This window comes from Ochlerotatus camptorhynchus, unplaced genomic scaffold, assembly GCF_037179485.1.
Source record: "Ochlerotatus camptorhynchus isolate MF236.1 unplaced genomic scaffold, CSIRO-AGI_Acam_v1.1 ptg000045l, whole genome shotgun sequence".
In the NCBI taxonomy this organism is placed as follows: domain Eukaryota; kingdom Metazoa; phylum Arthropoda; class Insecta; order Diptera; family Culicidae; genus Ochlerotatus; species Ochlerotatus camptorhynchus.
The window spans coordinates 1,002,379-1,026,859 of record NW_027040536.1 but is presented as its reverse complement, the minus strand read 5'-3'; the positions used below and the strand labels follow the sequence as shown (position 1 = coordinate 1,026,859).

The 24,481-nt window shown below is 38.1% G+C and overlaps 1 protein-coding gene across 5 annotated transcripts in view; it reads right to left on the bottom strand.

Annotated features, from left to right (window-relative positions):
* Positions 1–24,481, bottom strand: part of Hr39 (Nuclear hormone receptor FTZ-F1 beta) — a 129,540-nt gene extending 105,059 nt beyond the window's left edge. For all 5 annotated transcript variants that reach the window (XM_065238479.1, XM_065238505.1, XM_065238512.1 and 2 more), the window contains exon 1: positions 23,191–24,481. The gene's annotated coding sequence lies outside the window, so the exon portion shown is untranslated. The remainder of the gene's footprint in view (positions 1–23,190) is intronic.

Here is a 24,481-nt window from a genome sequence, read left to right as displayed (position 1 = left end):
AACTCTACCGACCACGAAAACCACGAGAAGACGGCAACCAAGCATCGGGCTCAACTGTCACATAACACAATAAAAGGGTTCCACTTGAGCCGGAAAAAGTGAAATATGTGCGAGGTAACCTTATTTTTTGCTGCAAAATCTTTGGCTGATGAAGCACCACACATTATGAAGCGAATTCTGGCATATTATGGAAAAAGAAGCCAGAAAAATGACTCCTAATTAATTAAAATGACCTACAGTTGATGAATTCCAATTAATTATTTGACTTAGATTAAAAAAAAAGTGAAAAATAAATGGCATAACCATTGCCAGAAATATGGCAAATTTTATATCTAATTTATAACAACAATTGATTATATATAATTTTTTAATAATTTTAATATAATCATATCAACGTCTGTTATAATTTTGTTACCACTTGACGAATTTTTGTTTTGATTTTTGTTATTTTAACAACTAACCAGCCAATGTTTATAACACGTTCTGTTACATTTTTTTTGTTAAATAAATAACTCCAGTTGGTATAATTTTGTTATGCCTTTCTGATCGGGCATGAACATTTGTCTAGACCATTTTTCGAAATGTAAGTTTTGAACACTTTCATGATCACGAAGCAAAAAATCCAGGATATTGGTACCAGATTTTTTTTTGAAGCCTCAGAGAATTTATGATGAATTTATCTATGACTATTTCAAGATCACGGGCAATGAAAAAAATAAGGAATTTTTTAATCTGATCTGGACAAATTTAGCAGATAACGGACTTGAATATATGAGCTGAGTTAAAAAAATCAAAATCGGTATTAGTTATTCCATCAATATGAATTGGACAGTTCTGGTCTGTTTACAACTCTTCTTGTCGGACATTACACACCGATTTTCAATTAATATTTTAAACACAAATTTGTTATGAAGAGTTCTTTGAGCGTATTGATCTATTTGCTTTTATTTCCAATTAAATTTATTGTTTTTTTTTAATTAAAAGGAAATAAATAAACACACTTAAAAAGCTCTTCATAAATGTATGCGTTAAGAGGTTCGACAAAAAAAAAACAAATTTGTTACCAAATCAAACTGTGATTTGATTTGATTTTTTAAGAGTAAATTCTATGCACTCAACATTATTGATCGTAACAAAGTGACTTTAGTGACTAAGTTTTTAGAAATAGTAACTTTAGTGACTTTTGGGTGAAAAAAGTGACTTTTTAGTGACTGACTTGAAAAATGTGACCTGGGCATTAGTTCCCTTATGCCTCAGAAAACCTGCTGACTGGGATTGAACCCAGGCCCATTGGAGTGGAAGGCGATGACTTGGAGCAGAATGAAAACTTTGAGATTAAGTTTTAAGAAATTATGAGTCTTCTGGGAGGAAGAAAGGAAGTTCTGTATTAAATTTCGATGTGGTTATGATGAAAATTGTAAAGGAATCGTGAAGAGAATAGCAGGTGTATTTTAAGGAGAATTCAGAGATAATTCAATGAGAATAATAGCAGAATCTAAAGATTTTTCAAGAAGATAATTTCAGATGAACACTGAAGAAAATTCATAAAAAAATCAATGCTAAGGAAAATAACAAAAGTATCATATTCAGATATTCGCATGTGATTATAATCACTCAGGATTGCTCAATAAATGAGATGATTTTTCGAATACTGGATCATTTTAGCCTACACCACCTAGACGACGGTAAACAATGCCTTGTACTGACATGTTACCTTAACACATTTCCATCTAAATTGGAGAATGTAAATCAATTCCAAACATTAGCTACGTCCCTGAATCGAGATGTCACACCCTGGCCCCAATTTTGCGGCCAATTCCACAATGCATCGCACCATGCACAAACATAAAACCCCCCACAGAAAGCCGGTGCTGGAAAGATATCGAATATCCGGCAGTGCTCTCTCGTTCGACGCAGCACGAAAACTTTCTAAACCTGTCCACTCGAAGGTCACCCATCTTTTTTACAGTGGTCCATTCGAGCGCGCATATGCAATTAGCTGGTCACCCGCCGCCCCCCACCTTCATCACTCGGATGCTGCGCGATTTCCACTCGGCTGCTGCTGCAGCTGTCTGTGGAGCTGGTCAAATGCATCTCGCTGACCGTGACTACGACGTACCTACAATCTCCTAACAACTTCACCTCGGTCAGAACAAGTTCTCTGCGTACTTTTTCTCTGTGTCTCTCCCGTCTCTCTGTCTTGGACCGCAGCCGCACGGCCGACAAAAGATTAATGAAATAGTTGCCGCCGCTGGGCAGCGATGTTCTTAACGTCGGACGTCGGTCGACGTGAACTTTGCACGAACCAGTTCACCTCTCTGTCCGTTTGCGAGTCCGTGTGTCTCTCTAGTTCTAGTCGAATAGTTCCACTACGGGCTAGTAGCGAGTGGCGCAAAAGGGGGTCACGACAGAAATCAATCAAACCGCGACTGACAGCAGCCAGCAGCCTCAGTCTCACAGCAGTTCGACTTTCTGACCAGATGATCTGCCAAGGTTCCAGTTCCAGTGTCAGTTTTGCTTCGATTGACTTTCGACGAGCGGCGGGAAATGAGCCAGAAACCGTTATCTTCTGAAAGTATTTCCCCCCGCACCCAAACCTCCGGTGGACCCAGGCGGCGGTTCCTTTTGGTGTGCTGCTCGCGTTGAGTGCGGTTGGTACGACGACAAGGTTCTGACCAATTGGTTGACTCGCTTCATTTGCTTCAACCAGAACGATTTGTTAAAAATTAGCCAATGTCATTTGAAGGGTTGAATGTCTAATGCAAGTTAAATCGTAGAGATCAAACGCAACATCCATGAACATTCAAGCAAAAGTCCTCCCATCGAATTTCTTTATCTAAATCCATCCTTGCAGTAATGCAAGCGCCAGTCATTCATACCTACTTATAGCAAACGCGGTAGTGTTCAGTTGTTGCGCCTGCTGCTGACAAACAACAACAAAAAAGTACTAACCCTACTTAAGTAGTGCTTAAACACAACAACCCCACCCCACCCCGCTTGCTGCACCCATCTAGTCCCAGATACTTAGCTGTCTACTGCTACTGCTCGGTGGCGGTCACGAAGACTACGTCCGTCCATTCGTCGTTGTTGATCAAAACGATCGTGCTCTAATGCTGCCATCGCCTGGTGATATTCTACATTGTAGTCGACGATTTTTGTTTAAAGTGCCATTAGATGACGAGTGCTTCTCACTCTCCTTGCTCGGTGCTCGCTTCTCGCGAGTGTCAGTCACTTTACCATTAAACCATTAAACCGCTTTTGCACGCTCGCGCTGCTGCTGAATTGCTGTTTTGCTTATTTATTTTCTGCAACAGCAACAGTTGCACACAGTTATCGAAACGCGAAACCTTTCAAGGACACGCGATTCATGCGCCAATTTGACCGCCTATCTGCCTACCCTGCTTGCCTCCGAGCGCTACCGTTCTCTGGGTTTCGTTTAACTTTTTTTGCAAGGAAGTTTAATTTTTTTTGTACTCTACAGATAATTGCAGGTATGCAGATGCTTTGCAGGAACGTTCTGCCCACTTTAATGTTGTTTTAATTTGCAGCCAGAAAATTACAAGCCTGCCGGACCGACAGTAATGCCCCGGCCTGACGACTGACTGCATGCCGGTATTAAGGTGAACTTTGATTCGCAATTATTTACGGGTACTCGGTCTATGGTAGCACATTTTTTTTGGGGTTCATGACTCATGGAAGTCGGTTTATCCTAAGTTTCCTGAGTTGGAAAAAGTACCGGCTTGAAGATCGTTTGCAATCGAAGGAGATTGCACCACTATTAGAAGATGAATTTTTGTAAATTCTAAACATATTTTCAATATATGTATTTGCGTGGATTTATCATGCAGCATTGAACTAGCAATGTTCCTTAACCGATCCTCGAAAAAGGTATTTTAAGCACCAAAAAGTCATCTTTCGAACATTGGCATCTATCTCTTAAGAATTCTCTTGGAATTATCCTCAGAATTTAACCAAGAAATCTTTTAGAACAGGGTGTTCATTCAAATTTAATTTATAACTTCCCGTTTATGAAAAACAATCCAAAACATCTATAATTTAACCTATTCAATCCCACGGGGTCATATATGACCCCTGCCCACATAAAATCAACAGTCAGAAATCAACGCTTAGAGATAATCATATAATTTCTTCAGCAGAATTATTCTACAATGCCTCTACTATGCAGAAAAATCTGGGATGAGATTTTCATTAACCAAGATCTTCAAAATCTCATCGAACTATGAATTTTCATTACATTAAAGAGTTTCCTGCAAATGTTTCTCTGTAAATGGTGATTCTGTATGTTGGATTTGAGCAAGAGAAATGTAGTATTAAAAGTTCTTCAAATAACATTTTGTGGGACTCAAATATGTGTTACCAAAATATATATGATTCTCTAAATTATCCTGGAGATATTTTACAGGTTGATCGAAATCTTGTTCGATGTCCACCCTGAATTAATTAATCCTTTGGACTTCACGAAGCCTCATATCATAATTTCAGATGTGCAAAATAACATTTATGATTCTGCAAATCATCTCGGAGATCTGATGAAGTTCTGCATACTCAATAAGGTATTCAAAGATGACTAGACTAAATGTTGGAATGGGTGAACCTTCGTGGAGACCCGTTATATAATATTGGTTTATTGGGTTCTCCAAAGTGCCTGGAGTTCAGTTATTTATGTTTTACAGACTAGGACAAGGTATTCTACGATGTCCCAACTAATATTGTGAACCCGGTAAGTACTGAGTGGAGGGATTAATTCTTTAATTCATGTCGGGACCATTCATCTCATGTCATTTGTTTAGTTCGTTGATTGTGTCCGGTCTCGCTGAGCTGCTTTTATGAGAATTTTGAGGGAATTTCAAGGAGCTTGGCAATACATGTTGAGCATAATTCCAATGAAACTATGAGTAAAGGGTGATACGGTCAAAATTTGGTCAATATCAACTTGACGTATTTCTTTCAATTTTGCATTTAAAAAACCTGAACACCCCTCATTTTGAAGGTGTGTGTGTAGAATGTTGCTCTTATTTTGATTTTGGAATTCACTCTTCAGTTGTCAAAATGCCGTCCAAGCAAGAAGAGCAGCGTATCAAAATTTTGCTCACGCATCGCGAAAATCCGAGCTACTCGCACGCAAAGTTGGCAAAATCGCTAAAAGTTGCCAAATCAACCGTTACAAATGTAATTAAAGTGTTTGGGGAACGTTTGTCGACAGCCAGGAAATCTGGATCGGGGGGAAATCGAAAACCGGAAGCCGCTGAGACGACAAAGAGAGCTGCCGGTAGTTTCAAGCGAAACCCTAACCTCTCTCTCCGAGATGCCGCAAATAAGCTGGGTGTATCGTCTACAACCGTGCATCGAGCCAAAAAACGAGCCGGACTATCGACTTACAAGAAGGTAGTGACTCCAAATCGCGATGATAAACAAAATACGACGGCCAAAGCGCGATCCCGGAGGCTGTACACGACGATGCTGACGAAGTTTGACTGCGTGGTAATGGACGACGAAACCTACGTGAAAGCCGACTACAAGCAGCTTCCGGGACAGGAGTTTTATACGGCAAAAGGAAGGGGAAAGGTAGCAGATGTTTTCAAGCACATGAAACTGTCAAAGTTCGCAAAGAAACATCTGGTTTGGCAAGCCATCTGTACCTGTGGCTTGAAAAGCAGCATTTTCATAGCTTCCGGGACTGTCAACCAAGAAATTTACGTGAAAGAGTGTTTGAATAAACGTCTGCTGCCTTTCCTGAAGAAACACGGTTGTTCCGTACTGTTTTGGCCGGATTTGGCATCTTGCCATTACGGTAAAAAGGCCATGGAGTGGTACGCCGCCAACAACGTGCAGGTGGTTCCCAAGGACAAGAACCCTCCCAACACGCCAGAGCTCCGCCCAATTGAGAAATACTGGGCTATTGTCAAGCGGAACCTAAAGAAGACCAAAACACTGCTAAGGGCGAGCAGCAGTTCAAGGCAAACTGGCTTTCTGCGGCGAAGAAGGTGGACAAGGTGGCTGTACAAAATCTGATGGCAGGGGTCAAGCGTAAGGCCCGGCAATTCGGACTTGGAAAAGCGGAAGCCTAACTGAATATTTTTCCTGAATTTTAGTATAAAATTGTATTGTATTGAACTTGAAAAAGAAATTTAATTTGATTTTTTAAATAAACGATTTCACCGATTTACACGCGTTTTCCCTTGACCAAATTTTAACCGTGTCACCCTTTAGTGCTCCAAGAAATTTCCAAGGCAATACTAAGGAGAGTTTCAAGAGAATTCCAAGAGATCCTTAGCTGATTTTTTGAGAATTCTGAGGTGAAATCCAAGGAAATTTTTAAAGTAAACGTTTCTTAATTTTAACCCTTTAACACACAAGTCGTTTTTACCTACGGACAATGCGCGATTTTTCCAGAAGTAACCGAAAGATTATTCTCATATTATTTGCAAACAAGATGTTAAGGATATTCCAATGATCATTCTAGTGATATTTAAAATACGATACTGATAAATATGTTGATTCAAAATAAAGGCCAAGGAGAATTACTAAAACAAATCTGATAAACATCCTAAGGGAGCTCTGACCAGGATTCCAAGATAATTATGGGATAATGTTGTAAGGAATTCTGAGGAGATGAAAAGGAAGTTCTGAATTAAATTTCTCGTTAATTCTTAGAATAATTACATGCGAGTTGTGAAAAGACCTTAAAAGAAGATTCCAAAGTGGGGCATGCTTACATTCAAATCAGTTTCAAAAGGCACAGGATCTTCTAGTTTCACTGATTTGTATCCATTGGAATCAATATTGTTTTATTTGTTTACGTTTTGTGAGTTGTTGAACAGGTAGATTGAGGTTAGGGCGACGCCACTGAGTAATTGTATTATTTTTCTTCCCGTATATTATAGTTTCTAGTATGAAACATTGTTGGATTTATATACGGATTCCCTCTTGATATTGTTTTAACATCTATATATATAAAAAATAATTTCTGTCTGTCTGACCCTCATGACTTGGAAACTACTGAACCGATCGGCGTGAAAATTTGTATGCAGGGGTTTTTGGGGCAGGGAAAGGTTCTTATGATGGTTCGAGAACCCTCCTTCCTCTGTAAAGGAGGGCTCCCATACTAATGAAACAGAAATTCTCGATAACTTTTTCAAAGGGACGTATCAGCTTTTGTAAACAATGCATTTGATCGTCGATTTGGCGTAACTGGTAGCTTGCCCACGCATGCTAACACTACCATCAGATAGGGGACATTTTCCCCTACCTGATAGAGGTGCTAGTAAGCGTGTGCGAGCTACCAGTTACGCCAAATCGACGATCAAATGCATTGTTTACAAAAGCTGATACGTCCCTTTGAAAAAGTTATCGAGAATTTATGCATAACTCGAGAAATAATCAAGCAAATAGAACCAAATTTGGCATGTGGAGCTCATATGGGGTAGCCCCTTAGATCAGAGGGGGTGGGGGACTACGTACAATATAACATGCTTTTTGTTTTAATTGGCGCATAAAATCAAGCTGATATTGAATCCTGAGCAAGGCCGGGCACACTCAGCTAGTAGACAATAAATAAGAAAAACAGTACTAAAGTTCTCGGACGACTATATTTTTTATTTATTTATTTATTTAATACAAGTATTAAGCGTAGTACAAATAACCACATGTGTTCTCAAAGCTCGTACTACACTGAGAGATGATCAGTTCCGTCTCGAAAATAATTGTTTACATTGATTTTTAAAGTATACGTATGAGGCAGCTTGTTTGCAATTCATAGGCAGTTCATTCCATAATTTCGCAGCACGTTGATGAAAAGAGCATCTGTAGATCTCTGTACGACATCTAGCGAGTGTTAAATTTCTTGAGCGAGATGACCTCAAAAATGAAAAGAAATTATGCAAATAAACAGGACCTTCATTCAGAATTTCGTAAGTTTGGGTACATACTCTCAGCTTCACGTAATTTTCATAAGTGCAACCTAAAATCCCCTTGTGATTGATGCCAATATGTTCAAAGCGAGGAATTTTATAAACATATCTTGTAACAGCATTAAATGCAAGTTGTAATTTTCGAGTATTATTGGAGGAAGTAGATGTATATAGAACATCAGCATAGTTAAATAGCGGAACTAGAAGACTTTGAGCTAATTTCAAACGAATATGTTTAGGAGTACAGTCTCTCAACAGCACTAATGAATGCAGACCATAAAATACTTTTTTTGAAACATTGTTTACTTGTGCAGTCCAGTTCAGAAGCGAGTCCATTATTATTCCCAAATTCTTAACAACATCTAAATATGCTATTGCGGTATCACCTATCATAATGCAAGAAGCATCTGAAATGTTTACTGATCTACTTTTAAATATGATTGCTTGAGTTTTGTTTGCATTTAATTGTAAGCCGTTTGTTACACTCCATTCACAAATTTTTGAAATATCCGAATTAACACAACGTACGATATTTTGTAAATTTTCGACTTTACCAGAGAGGTATAACTGAACATCATCAGCATAGAGATGGTAAGCACAATAATTTAAAATACTTGGAAGGTCATTGATGAACATGGAAAATAACAGTGGACCTAGAACAGATCCTTGTGGTACACCACTTGTTACATTAAAAAGTTCCGATTTTGTATTATTAAATTCAACATATTGCGTTCGTCCCTTAAGATATGAGGAAAGTAAGTTTACAGAAGTTGTATCGAGATAGAAAAAACTACGTAGCTTCCGACATAACAATTTATGATTGATAGAATCGAAAGCTTTACTAAAATCCAAAAGAACTAGAACTGTTAGATTACGTCTGTCAAGCGCAGTTTTTATATCGTTTTCTATTTTAATCAAAGCTGTTGTAGTACTGCAATGTTTACGATAACCAGATTGTAAAGGACATAGTAACGTATTATGAATCAGATAATCGTTTAATTGTTTAGTCAGAAGACTTTCAAAAATTTTGGAAATAGCAGGTAGGATGTTAATCGGTCTGTAGTCCTTGTTGTTCATTGGATTATCAATTTTTTTTTTCCAATAGGTACAACACGTGCTATCTTCCAAAGCTGTGGAAATTTCAAAGTTGTTATAATGTGATTGTATAAGTTCGTTATGGTAGGAAGAATGACAACAAGAGTTTTTTTTCAAAACGCTGAGTGGTAACTGGTCAAAGCCGATAGAATCACTGGACGCGGAATTGAATCCGGTCAGGACTTCTTTATTCGTTACATTCCTAAATGAAAAAGAAGATGACGAGGACCTACCAGCCACAGATTGTTCATCAAAAGTAATAGGAGCTTGATTTGACATGAAGAACTGATTCAATGATTCGGCAGTGATGTTACACACATCACCACCACCTGCTTTACTTTGAGTTTTTGAAAGTCCCAAACGTTTTATATTCTCCCAAAATTTATTGGAAGAAAGAGAAGGGTTAAGGAGCCGAGAGAAGTGAGTGTACTTAGATTGTTTCACTACACGGTTTGACCTATTTCGCAACCTTGCAAAAGCATTCCATTTAGCTGCGCTGGGTTTATCTGTTTTCCATTTATCATAAGCTTCAGATCGTTTTTGGAAGATTTTTGATGTATGGATTAATCCATGGAGCACTAGGATCAACAGTAGTTTTCATTTTCAACGGGGCATGATCATCAATGACAGAATAAAGCATATCGTTTAAAATTTGTAATTTTCCATCAACTGAGTTGCAGTAATAAATAGCATCAAGATTGTACCTTTGCAAGTCAGCTATTAAACTATCGGTGTTTATCTTGTGATATTCTCTTGTCCAATACACAGCTGGAGGTTGATGAGGTACCTTAACTCTGTAAGAATTGGTGTCAAGGCTACCATTGAACGTTTCCTGATGGAATGATAGCAAGGTTTCAGTTGATATCTATCGCCTTAAATTTACATAATTAGACAACATTCTCACTTTCACCCTGTTGATCAAAATCAGTGCCGAGATTTGTCATTGTCATTGACAGACTTTCGCGCGATATTGACAAAATTGTCCGTCACATAGTCACTGACAGACTTGATCCTCAAAAAAACTTTCGTCAAAATCTCATTCATTTTTTCGTCAATGACAAAGATTCACCTGGTAACAAAAAGTGTAATTTAGTACATTCTGTGTCACATTATTGTTATCCAAGTAGCTCAGGACGTAGATACTTGTTCATTAAAATTGATCCATGTAATTGTTTTGCTCAATTTATTTAATTTCGTTACAAATTTAGCTAATAAACAAATCTGCACATGTTCGTCACTGACACCATTGTCATTGACAATTGACATGGTTTGCCTTGACTATGACTGTTAGCTCAAATGAGTGACCAAAGCAGAATTGTCAATATCACCGTGTACTGTCGAGATTTTGCAGCACTGATCAAAATGCTCTCGAACTAAGGCAATTCACTTCTCGGAGAAAATAATTAAAGACTCAAATGAACATTAACATTGTACCATCAAACGGGATAAGCTTACAACAATCTTCAACAGCGGATAAAGGCGGGTAAAAACTAGAGTACAGATCAATAGTTAAATTGTATTCCATAGTAAGTTTGAGACGAACAAGTTCCTTGAATATTAAAAATGTATCGATGATAAAGAATCGAAACGTTAGAGTAAGGAAAAAAAGCATTCTATGTATTATTCTAAGGATCATAAATCCACTTCGACCAGCAATCCTATCCTTAGTTGTATTAGAGACCTCAGATAGCCTAGTCAGTAAAGGCACAGTATTACCAAGCTGGAGGCGGCGAGTTCAAATCCCCTTCCGATCGGACATTAGAGTATCATTGTGCTTGCCACAAAATAATCAAATTTTAGAATACAAAATGCTCGTTTGGTAAAGAGTACCGGTCTTACCCCATAAGGGTGACGGTCTTACCTCGCACTGTTTTTTTTCCGTGTTGGGTATTTTGATCACTGCGACCAGTACTTAGATCTATTGTGATATATTCCCCGTTTTAATATTGCTTTATCAGCATGTCGTAACACCATTTTATGAAGCGACCGACATAGACTGACCGAAAGCATTTTCCCAGTCAGGTATTACATTTCGAATGAATTGCACTACTTGGCTGGGAACTGAATTCCAAATATCAAAGGGTTCTGTCAGCCCCTTATCCAGAAATATACGCCTCTTATTGAAGATTGCTGTACAAGAGCATAGCAGGTGTTCAGAGTCTTCTTTTTCTATGCCACATAATCGACACATGTCATCTTGAAGTTTTCCTATTAGCTTCAAGTGATATTTACATGGACAGTGCCCTGTTATTGAACCAGTGTACATACTGAGATCTTTCTTTGATAGTAAAAGAATTTTGCTAGTCATTGAAATGCTCGGATTAATAAACCGTTTCGACTGCCTAGCAATGATAGTGTTGTTCCAATTGGTCTCCACTTTCATTTTTTCCCATTTCTTGAACTCCATTCTAAGAGAGCAAGCAGAAACTCCACAGAATGGTTCTGGTTCTATAAATTGTTGAGATGATCCAAGCCTAGCTAGTGTGTCGGCTTTCTCATTCCCTTGAATTCCACAATGACCAGGAACCCAAAATAAGTTCACTTGGTTTTGGCAGGCCAATTTTTGGAGTGACATTGCACATTCCCATACAAGTTTAGAATTACATGTTGCTGATTTCAAAGCATTTAGTGCTGCTTGGCTATCAGACATAATGCAGATATTCGAATGTCTATAATTTCTACCCAAGCAAATTTTAGAACATTCAAGAATTGCTTGGACTTCTGCTTGGAACACGGTAGGCCAGTAGCCCATAGATATTGAGATATTTATACCTGGACCTGTTACCCCTGGTTACGATTATCCAATCTAGAGCCGTCTGTATGAAAGACAATTGATCCTGGACAAATGTTTGGTCCCCCATTGTCCCACAAATCGCGATCCGCATCTGCTACATTGTAAAGACGATCGAAGTGATATTTTTTTCTTCATCCAATCCTCATTTTGTAACACAATAGAATCAATATTGAACATTTTTAGGATGCTCATATGTGCTCTAAGATCACCTTCAAGGAAGTGCTGTGACCGTCGGATCCTTAATGCATTCCTTTCGGCTTCTAATTGTTTTTTTTTTTTTTTTTTTTTTTATTATAGTCACTTTAACGCTCTTGGGTCATTCGTGACTTGTCCGGGGTGAGATTTGAACTCGTGACTTTGGCGTGAGTGGTATGGATGCTAACCACTACGCCGGGGTCGCCTCCGGCTTCTAATTGAATAAATTGATGCAACGGAAGCAGATAAAGTAGAGAATCTAGTGCCATACTTGGTGTGCTACTCAATGCACCAGTTATTGAGAGAGTAGCTAGTCTTTGCAGCCTCCCCAGCTTTTTCTGAGCTGATTTTTCATTGGTTTTAGGCCACCAGGTTATTCTGGGTCTTACAATCGTCAAATAAATCCAGTGGATCATTTTAGGTTTTAGTCCCCATTTCCTACCAAAAGTTTTTTTACTTATCCAAAGAGCATTTGTTGCTTTATTAATGACTTGCTCTAGATGCGAATTCCAATTTAGTTTGCTGTCAAGAGTAACTCCCAGATACTTTTTTTTTTTTTTCCTTTGGTTTGTTTTCCGTCGATCTTGTTTTCCGTGCTGAGCACCAATGCTACCGACGCCAGGAAGGCAGCTCCCACACCTGGACCCTACCTATCGACCCATCAACTCATGAACCGGGGACCAACGGCTTTACTTCCCTTCCGAAGGAAGGCGTGATCAGAGATGTTGTGCCTCAGAACATCCCGGCGGCGCCGACTGGGATTGAACCCAGGCCTGCTGGGGTGAGAGGCAATCACGCTTACCACTACACCACCGGCGCCGCTAAATCCCAGATACTTGACTGTGTTTGAAATTTCTAAAATTATTCTTTTCACTTTAATACTATTTATGGACTTTTTTTTTTCATCGTGTATAAGTACGACCATTTTTTTTTGTAATAAACAGTGATTAACAACATAACCTATTCAAACTTTGCCACCACACAATTTCTATTCCAAAATGTCTAGATATGGACTCTGCATGTGAACGATAGCCAAATTAGCTCTGTATTATTTTAAAATGGTCTTAATGCTTAAGGGGCCGGGCTTACCTCCAGTTCCCCTACACATTCATGCGTTGGTTGGTATAGAAAGCTCTCAATTAATAACTTTGAAAGTGCTTCAAGAACACTAAGTTGAGAGCGGACAGAGCCTAGAATAAGAAGCATGTCGTATTATTTTCTCCATCACTATTAAGAAACGATGAAGAAGAGTAAGGTGGGGCAAAAGTTAGTGAAGTCTGTGATCCAACAGCTGTTTGAAAGGTCTTTTAGAGACAGGCTTTCATAAAACAAAAAGTTTGATTTGAGATGAAAAATTATATCCTTTGTACTAACTTCCTTGGTAAAACCACGAGCATATCAAAAGTGAGAGAGTTGCATCATGATTTGCTTTCAAAATTCCACCGACAATTGCGCAACACAACAATTTACACTATGGACAAATCTCGAGTAATCATGACAAGCCATTACTGAAAACAAAACGAATGAAAAAAGGACTGCCTCACGATTACATCACATTAAATGTGGTTATGTCAGATAGTGTATAAAGTATTTCAAAGTTATTTGACACCATCATCACTCCGAAAAAGCCATGCACCACCAGAACTTTTATCACAACGTCAAACTGTGACATTTGAGAATGACGTCTCACTCACCCCCACAACACAACGAATGACCTTCCCGAAGCAAAACGAAACAAATCTTTCATAAACAAATCCATTAACAAAAAAAAATAAAACCGAACAGAACGCACAAAAACCACCTTCAGAAGGCCAAACAGGCAGCCACCGCCGCGCCGCCACCTGATGATTCGTTCGCAGTCGGAAATTTTTTGTTCCCCTTAATTTAACGCAACATCTTGCACAACAATACACACAACCACACAGGAACGCCTCCACACGCGTTCAATTTAAAATAAGGTTGAAGGAATTTGAAGTCGTTCGTTGCTTCTTTTGCTTCTTCTTTTCATTCCCGTTCTTATAAGAACCATCGCAGCAAAGTCCTTCAAGGTCTTTCGCTTCTTTGTGTTGCTTTTTTTTTGCTTGCTACCGTTAAATGGTTTGCCATTTTTCAACGGCTGTGTGCGTTCTTAGCTTTGTAATTCGTGAACTCTTTTATTTCCGCAGCGATTTGACTAGGCTTCGGCAAACCCTGCAATCAGCCAACAATTATTTTGGTTGTTTTTGCAGCAATGTGAGAATGAACCAACCGCCTACTTCACTGTCCCAACGATGATAACAACACTTTTTTTTACTCAATGATGACACGCTAATGATCGGCTTCGTCTCCTCGCACTCTCCCACTCATCGCCTTCTATGATTCATCTTTTTATAGAACTTTGCCTCCCTCTGCATTCGCCACTGTTCCTTCCCACTCTGCGCTCGCCGCACTCCTCGGCCCAGTGCGTATGTGTAAGCGAGGAAGGTTGAACGAGGAAAAAATCGCCAAAGTTCAAGGTCATTGAAATGTCGTCAAACCGAAATAGGGTCGTCGCTTCTTCACACCGTGGTGGTGCTCACGATCAATGTGGACGGGCTAGCATTTGTTGAAACCCAACGTGAGGAAAGAGGACGAGTATGGGGAAATTCAACACAAAAGATCGTGTGGCCTCGAACACGAATACACACACACACACACACGCATACATACAGCCGCTCTCAAATGCGGGGAGTTTGAAGGACGCTGCTCTGTTTCCTCCCGTGGGAGTGGTGGGTGTCCGGGTGGGGTGCGATCGTAGCAGCGGCCTCGGGCCTGTGTATGGGAAAGAGGAAACGACGAAAAGATGACCTTCGCGAACGTGTGCGTGCGAGGTTCGCCGTCGTGACATTGTGCCCAACAACGACCATGACGCGGTGCTTTTATTATGGTTTGTTTCCTTCCTACCACCATTCATTTGGGGCGGTCGATGTGGTGGTGTGTGTGTGTGCGCGGTGGATCTTCTTTTGTGTCTACTAGCCCGCTTGCGCCATGTTTGCTATCATGATGGCTTGCTTTCCCCCCCGCCTTTCATCCGTTGAATATATGGATACGAACGACTCTCTTGTTCCAAAAACTTGCCTTGGGGATGATCGCCGACCGAATGGCTGTGGGGAGTTTTCTAGCTTTTCTACGTCTTTCCAATGTCGGGGTCTTCCGATGGGTGGTGTTGTGCCATTTGAAATGTGCCTTTTTTTTCTCATCCTCTTTTGCGTCTTGATCTTTTCAGCAGCCGTGCGCAGTTTGTTGACCAATTTGGAGAGCACGGCTTTCTTCTTGATTAGAAACGACGATCCGAAGTCTTGGTCTGCGCTGCTGCTGCTGGTGATGGCTATTCGGTTGGATGTTTTGGAATAAATTAAGCCAAACCGGGATTTGGAATAAATTATTATTTTGAATGCATAAGAAAAATTTTGATTGCTCTTCGGAATCGTTGGGTTGTGAATGGAGGATTGAACAAAGGTGTTGAATATCAAGAGAAATTCAAATTTGTTGTTGACTAAATTGTTTGGTTTTCAACTGAGCTTTAGCAATGGGACCAAAAGTTGAAAATTTTTCATCAATTCTCCTACTTAACTTTTGTTCATCGATTTTTCTCAGGAACTATGATGTCGTTTGGTAATGAAACCAGAAAATATTGAAAAATTTAGAATCCAGATTGAAAAAAAACATTAAAATCACAGACCATGAATACAAATATCCTTGAAAAATATCAAGGTCTCTGGCATAGAAAAACTTTCAAGATTCAGAGGCTTAGAAAATACTCAAGATCCCGACTCTCAGAATGGAATTTGGGATCTGGGACTTCGACAAGATTTAGCTAGTGCAAAACAATCAGGAGCTACAGAAAATATTGAAGATTTTGAACTTAAATAGGGTGTCTCCTTATATTCCTAAATATCATTCCCTGAGTATTCCAGGTTTTTCCAGGATTTTAAAGATTTTTTTTAAATACCTACCTTTGAAAATATGCTATTTTTGATGAAACAATTTGTATTTACTTAACTTAAATGCCATAAACAGGTTAGAACAGCTTTATATTAAAAAATTAAACTTTTTTAATTAAAACATACATTTACTTTAAAGTATATTCTCAACAGAATTGGAAAATTGTTCAATTGATGTAAGGATAGCCGTTTCATTCTAGATTGTAGACTGATTAAAATAATTAACTACATTTACAAAAAATACCTACACAAATTAAATTGTAAATGTATGGTTTGAATTATCATAATTTTAATCAATAAATTTAAGCTGAACAATGCATTCGGTCCTAAGTAACATTGATCGATTCTCTTCATCGACTTTCTCTTTCGTTAATAACTTTGATACTGAACCGTTTCTCGTCGTGTTTGCCTCATAAAATGCTAGAAAATTGCTTGCTTCATCGATCTGTGTGCTGAAATTAGCTGGGAATATCTTAACATGGCCCTGATGATGCAAAGAATGTCAATGTTACTTAGGACCTAATGCATTGTTCAGCTTGAAATTTTGATTGCTTTTCGGAATCTATGGGATGTGAATGAAGGATTGAACTAAGGTGCTTTAACAAGCCCAGTAACGCCTGGTAGATTACCTTTTCGTGATACTAAGATCTACCATCGAAGCCTAATCCGAACTACTTCAAACTAGGGGAACAGGATTGTTTTTGTAATCAAAAGAAACACATCTTAGTGCTTTTTACTTGTTATGCTTTGTGCCTTAGTGATACGACCCGGCTTTGTCCACCGAGGATGATCTTGAAACATAGAAAAAATGAGTTAGGTAGTATTTTTTTCATCTACGTGATTCCTAATCTTTTATTGGATGTTATCTAGTTTGATGTGGTTAAGACTAGAATTCAGCTGCATGGTCATTATCGGTGTTATTGCTTGATTTTGTTGCGAAGGAATTCGTTTTTGACTGACAAAGGTGCACGCCTTTGGAGGATGTTCCAACACTCCGAAGGGTATAAATAAGAAATCATAATTTCTCAATAGTGATGGAGTAATACGACATGAACTAAACTAAGGACACGGGCTATATGTTTACCACAATAGATCAAATAACTGGTCGCAGTGGGTTTATGTCCCGAACATAGGAAAAAAAAAGGTGCTTTAATTTTTAACAGAAATGCTGGAATTTTCAGGGGGTATCATTTTACAACAATTTGCATTTTAGCTTTATTGCTAAGTCAAAAATAACAAAAATTTAAAAAAAAAAGTCCTAAACTTCTGAATCTGTACATGTGTAAAAAAGCCAACTCTTTGATTCACTCAGAAATTCTCATTACATTATTAATTGAGTTCACTGCTTTACACAAAAATTCTCCTGTAGACGAATTTCACGCCAACTGGTTCGTCGCATCTCCTCAGTTTCCGCTGAAACTTCCTGGGTGTATTACCTAAACCGCTTTACGTAACTCACTAACAAGACTTACACAATTTTAGTAAATGAGTGAAATGCAGAAAATTCTCTGAAAATTTGATTAAAAACAATATCGCACTGAAAAAAAACAATCAAAAATTAAAAGATTTTTCCCAAAAAATAATCTTGAAATATCATTTAATTATCTACAATTGCTCGACAATCATTTAAATTGCAAGTACGTGTAAGGTGTACGATTTGAACAAGAACTTTTAAAATATTTTTTTTTATATTTTTATATATTTGTTTAATCAAATTTAAAACAATTTTTTTTTTCAATCAAAATTGACCAAAATTGTGCAAGTCATTATGATTTTTTGAAAAAAAAAAACATTAAACAGAGTTCAGCCTTTTCAAATGATAGTCTAGATCATGCAATGAAGTGAACAAAGTTGCTTAAGTAAGCTGAGTCTTTACACCCAGGAAGTTTAAACGGAATCTGAGAGGGTGCTACCAGCTTTGAGATGAATTTCACTAACTATTCTCTTAAAATTTCCAATGAATTATCTTCGAAATTTCCTACAGTAGTCCTCCTGGAGTAGTCCCGAAAATTCTATGAAATGATCCCAATAATTTTCAAGAAAATTTAGGTCTCTAAAAAATATTACAGGAACTCTAACTTTAAACTCTTTTAAATATTTTTTAAAATTTATTTAAAAATTTCGTTGGAAAATTCTTCAAAATTCCTTCGGAATAATCCTCAGAATTTCAACGGCACCGGTGGTGTAGTGGTAAGCGTGATTACCTCTCACCCCAGCAGGCCTGGGTTCAATCTCAGTCGGCGCCGCCGGGATGTTCTGAGGCATAACATCTCTGATCACGCCTTCCTTCGGATGGGAAGTAAAGCCGTTGGTCCCCGGTTCATGAGTTGATGGGTCGATAGGTAGGGTCCAGGTGTGGGAGCTGCCGTCCTGGCCCGTCGGTAGCATTGGTGCTCAGCACGGAAAACAAGATCGACGGAAAAAAAACAAACCAAAGAATCCTCAGAATTTCATTTAGTTCTGTTTAAGATTCCTTTAGGATTATCCTTCTTTTCTTGGAATTCTACTCCCAAGATCCATGAAGTTAAAATCCCTTAAATTATCCTCAAAATTATTTTGCAATTTTATTCCGAACTTTCATAGAATTCTCTTTGAAGTCCTCTTCAGAATTCTGTTTTTTTTTTCCTTGATTTGTTTTCCGTCGATCTTGTTTTCCGTACTGAGCACCAATGCTACCGACGCCAGGAAGGCAGCTCCCACACCTGGACCCTACCTATGGAATCATCATCTCATGAACCGGGGACCAACGGCTTTACTTCGTTTCTGAAGGAAGGCGTGGTCAGAGATGTTATGCCTCAGAACATCTCGGCGGCGCCGACTGGGATTGAACCCAGGCCTGCTGGGGTGCAGAGTTCTGTTGGAAATTTACTTTGAATCCTACTCAGACCTACCTTGGAATTATCCTTACGTTTCACCTGGCATTTGTAGTTCAACAAAACAACATGAAATGAATCCTCAACTATCATATCCCGTTTTCCTAATAATTCTTCCTTGGGAGTTATTGTCTGAATTTCGAGTTCCTTTGAAATTCTCATAACATTTATTCATTAAAGTTTATAAGCTGTGAAACTTTTGCTTAAGTTCTTAAGTTTTAAGTTCCTTTAAAAAGATTTTTTTAATATTAAATAACCGACATCTTGAATGTATTCGATCCAGATTCTTGAAAATTTCTCTAAGCATGATTTTATTGGGTACAGGGTCCAAATTTTGTTTTCTAACCCAAGAAAACAATTCAGGTTTTAGAATGTATATTTTTACTGAAGGTAAATCCACCTCAGAATTATTATGTTTCTTACTCAGTGAAAAACGAGCAAGATAAAGTTGGTTGTATTGTAAAATGTTTTGAAATTAATTCCTTGAAACTTTCCTTAGAATTCCGTTGGAATTATCCTCGGAATTTGCATTGTATTCTTATACGAATTCCCGATGGATTATCTTCTACTCACAAGAACCATGATGTTCTCCTTACAAATTTCTTAGAATTCGCATCAAAATTACTTTGCAATTTTCATCAGAACTTTCTTGGAATTCTCTTTGGAATAACTTTGAAATCTTCATCAGAATTATAGTGAAAATTTATTTTGAATCCCACTCATGATTATCTTGGGACTCTACTCAGAACTACTTTTGAATTATCCTTACGTTTCACCTGGAATCTGGAGTTCAACAAAACTAGCACGAAAGGAATCATCAAATATCACTTCAAGTTTTCCTAATAATTATTCTATTGGAATGCTCCTCTAAATTCCGAATGCCTTGCAAATTTTCGTTAAATTCATTAATCTATACGTTTACTTTAGTCCATAACTAGGGAAACTCTTGCAAGTTCCTTTAAAAAAAATCGTTTTTTTTTATAGTCACTTTAACGCTCTTAGGTTATTTGTGACTTGTCCGGGGTGAGATTTGAACTCGTGACTTTGGCGTATGGATCTTAACCACTACGCTGGGGTCACCCTCCCTTTAAAAAAATTTTTCTTTTAAAATATTCAATGTCCGACGCCTGGAATGTTTATTTTCGTTCTAGATTCTTGAAAATTTCTCAAAGTTTGATTTTATTGGGTACAGGATTTAAAAAAAAAACTTACAAGTTTTCTTTTTTCAAATCCATGTTTCAGAAACACAAAAAAACAATTCAGGTTTTAGAATGTATGTTTTTACTAAAAATAAATCCCCTCCACTCCACTTATTATATCCCTTACTTAGTGAATAACGAGGAAGATAAAGTGCAATCATAAAATGTGTTGAAATTAATTCATTAAAACTTTTCTTAGAATTCATTTGGAATGATCCTCAGAATTTGCATTGAATTCTCATCAGAATCCCCATTGGATTCTCTTCTACTCACAAGAACCTTAGAGTCTTAGAATTATCCTCAAAATTATTTTACAATTTCTCTTTGGAATTATCTTGGAATCATCATAAGAATTTTGTTGGAAATTTACTTTCAATCTTTCTCATGATCCTCTTGGGATTCTACTCAGAACTACCTTGGAATCCTCTTTACGTTTCACCTGGAATTTGAAGTTCAACAACACTAACATGAAGGGAATCACATTTTTTTCAACAAATTCGTCCCTTGGAATTTTCCCCTGAATTCCCCAATCCCTTGGAGTTCCTTGGAAATTATCATCAAATTCATTCATCGAAGTCCATAAGCTGTGAAATTTTTGGAAGCCCCTTATTAAGAATAAAATCTGGGTTCTTTGAAAATACTCAATATCCGACGTCTTGAATATTAATTTTCGTAATATTTAATTTAAAAATTCCCTGAGGATTACTGGTTTTCCAGGTTTTTAAAGGTCGTGTAGAAAATTTATCGGAGTCTTTAGAAAAGTACACTCTTAACCAGTTTAAACCAGTGGCGTCGCGTAACCTCACTTTTTACCTGTTCAACCGTTATTTGAAAACGTTATTTAGGGTCATGCTTACATTCAAATCAGTTTCAATAGGCACAGGGTCTTCTAGTTTCAATGATTCGTATCCATTAGGAGCATTTTTTTTAATTTATTTAAATTTTGATAGTTGTTGAACAGGTAGATTGAGGTAAAGGCGACACCCAGGCAGGCATGGAAAATATTTGCATTCATTTCGTGCATTAATTTACATTCATTTGCTTATAACTCTTTTTTTTTTCAACAGCTTTCCGCAAAATAATGTATAGAGCTTTTTTAGGTTTTGTTATTAGCTACAACTTTTGTGAACAAATCAAATCCGTATCTCTTATGCATGATGAAGCAGAGCGAACAGAAGCCACTACTGTTTTCAGTGAATGTATTTTACATTCACTGTAAAACAGTAACAAGTTCTGCCCGCTCTAGTTCGTGATGCATAAGAGATACAGATTTGAGTTATTAGCTAAACTTGTGGCTAATTACAAAACCTATAAAAGCTCTACACATCATTTTGCGGAATGCTGTTGATGAAAAAAGTTAGCGACAAATGAATGTAAATGAACGTATGAAATGAATGCAAATGATTGTCCATGCCTGGCGACACCACTGGTTTAAACCCATTCATAAGTGCCATATTAGGGAGATTTAAAATAATATTTGAATCCAGAGCGATTCAAATGATGAACCTTGCGCTAGTAACTTATTTTTATACTTTATTCTAAACATTGATGCTAAAAAAAACTTGGCTTAATTAATGACACATATTTGAAGATAGGAACAGTGCATCAGAGTATGTATTTTATATTTGTGATTAAATAATTCTAACCAAAGTTTTTGTTCGAAACTCTGCCTATTGTGTGTCTATTTTTTGTAAACAACATATAATTAGGGGCTGTTTGCAATCCACGTGGACAGTTTTATAGAAATTTTAGAACACCTCCTCCGCCAGCGTGGACAAACTTCCATACAATTAAAAAAAAGTAAAGATCATGGACAACGCCTTCCACCTAAAAACTGTCTACGTGGTATATGGACAGCCTTCATGTTTGGAATTATTTCGTCCCTAATGGAACTTTATGCCGACCCTCAATTTAGTGTTCTTTGAGCACTTCCATAGTTGTTAATTGAGAGCTTTCTAAGCCTGTATCATTTTTGCATTAGTTTAATTGTGTGGCAAGTACAATCACAGTATGGTCTCTCTTTATAGCTGCGCCTTTACCGACTGAGCTAAGGAAGGCCCCAATTGTTAAAATACCATTTGAATCAGATTTTATGTAAGATTTGGTATCAAAATTTTAATTGTTGATCAATAGTTTGGTGTTAAAAATTTATCAAATTTTATGGCCAAAACCAACCCATCACGTGCTTGTTTGTTATGAATATCGAGTGTAGACAGACTAGTCGATAGTGAATCCCTAACACGGTCTTCAATTACATATACCGAAACACTAACACTATCTCAACTTTAACCATTTAAGTTCAACTAGATAGAAAGTTGTTTTTCTTTAACACAGATGTGCAGATGGACAAGACTCATTAGATGGTGAACAGTTCCGTTAAGAATTACACCACCAAGCGCCGCTAGTGTAACATTTTGCATGCCTAACGTGACTGCTCGAAAAGATGGAAGGATAGAAGTCTGTCACAATTCTGAAACATTTCAAATGCATTTCATCCAGCGGGCCTCCCTTAGCTCTGTCGGTTAAGACGCAGCTACAAAACAAGGCCATGTTGATGGTGGCTGGGTTCGATTCCCGGTCCGGTCTAGGAATTTTTCGGGTTGGAAAAATTTCTCGACTTCCCTGGGCATAGAGTATGATTGTACTTGCCACAAAATTATACTAATGCAAAAATGGTACAGGCATCGAAAGCTCTCAATCAATAACTGTGAAAGTGCATCTAGAACACTAAGTTGAGTGTACGCAATAAGCTAATATTCGATGTACAATAAGCTTGAAATGCGAGTAAGACGAAGAAATTTCTTCCAGCGAATGCCATTCACCAGATGAAAAACAAACATACTTGAGATTCTTACAAATGTAACCTTTCAGTCCTACCTACGTCAATAACGCGGTCGTGTCTCGAACACAATCCTTAATAATTATTATTATTTTAAACCTAAGCCTTACGACAAAATTTTCAGGTCAAAGTCACTGCTATCTGTCTTGTTTTACGAATTCCTCGTTGGCCACTGCACGCTAATCCAGTCCACTGCTCGAAAATAAAGGAGAAATCAAAACCCGTAACCAGTGAAGTGAGCAGCAAAAGTCTCAAGATAAAAATGAAGAAAAAAATGTTCCAACTACTCTCGCAAAACTTACTTCTTGGTCCCAAGGGTTTCAACTTTTATCCAAAGAGTTTTGTGATTTTTGCCTGCCTTTCCTCTCGCATTCAGCAGTGACTACGACGACGACGACGACGATGAAGACGACGAGCGCACCAGAGTTTATTGACACTGGTCGACTGTGCTGTTGCTTCTCGTCTACTACCACTACTGCATCGGAAAACACTCACTGCTGCATCTCGATACAGGTAAGAACCATCATCGCCATCATCAGGAGAGTTAGAAAGGGAGTGTGTGTGCACAGAAAGCGCAGAAAAAAAATAAATAAAACAACACGATCGCCGATTATGCTGCTATGACTCTCGGCACTCTCTTCTTTCTTCCAATCAGCTTCCTTTCACACGTTCACGCGATTTGCACAACATTGGATCAAAGAAGGCTGTTTTGGGGGCCACTCACTCCTCGTTGCTTGATTCTTGGTTGCTTTGTTGGACCTTTCTTTCGCCAGCCACGACCTCCAAGCAGGATGGTCTCTCTTTTTTGCTTATTTCTTATTCCACAAACACCTTCCCATTGTTGTTGTTGTTATAACATTCGTTTCACCTCGCCTTCCTCGATGTCACTGTATTGGTGCGCGGTGTAAAGGAATCGAAATCGAATCGAGGCGAACAAAAAATGAGTGAAAAATCTGCACTTTTACATTGCTTAAAACCCACGAATCAGACTGCATTCGTCACTGACAATCGCCGAAATTTGCCACAGTCAATGAAAAATCTTCGGATTTTCAGTCAAGCAGTAATTCAAATAGAACAAATCTAGCACCAAAACTTTCTGTTTTTTGTCATGTCCTGTATGAAAATTTAATCAACACCAGTGACTGCATTCACTTTTGACTATCGCTTCTTGTTCCTTTCTCTCTTCATGAAATCAGCTCCCAAGGTCGATTGTTTCTTTCCCGCGACGGCAAAAACAAAAACACAAAATTGCACAATGGAAAAAAAAACAACACTACGGAACGAACCTAAGCAATCGTTGAATGAACTAAACAACACAAAACACCCGAACCGAGAGCAGTTTTTCAACAAGAACCCTTTTTATTCGCTTCCGTCTCGCTCTTTCTTCTTCGCAGGAAATCGCACTCACTCGTTTTTAAACTCGACCTTGCTACTAATAATCCCCGAAGAGTGTGTATAGTTTGGAAGAGTATACTATTTCAAAAATACTATTATTACTGAATAGTCTACAGTGCGAATGGGAACAGAAGAACGGAAGATAAAACCGAGAAACGCGTTCACTCTCGCTGCCGACTCGAACTGAACTCGTCTCGA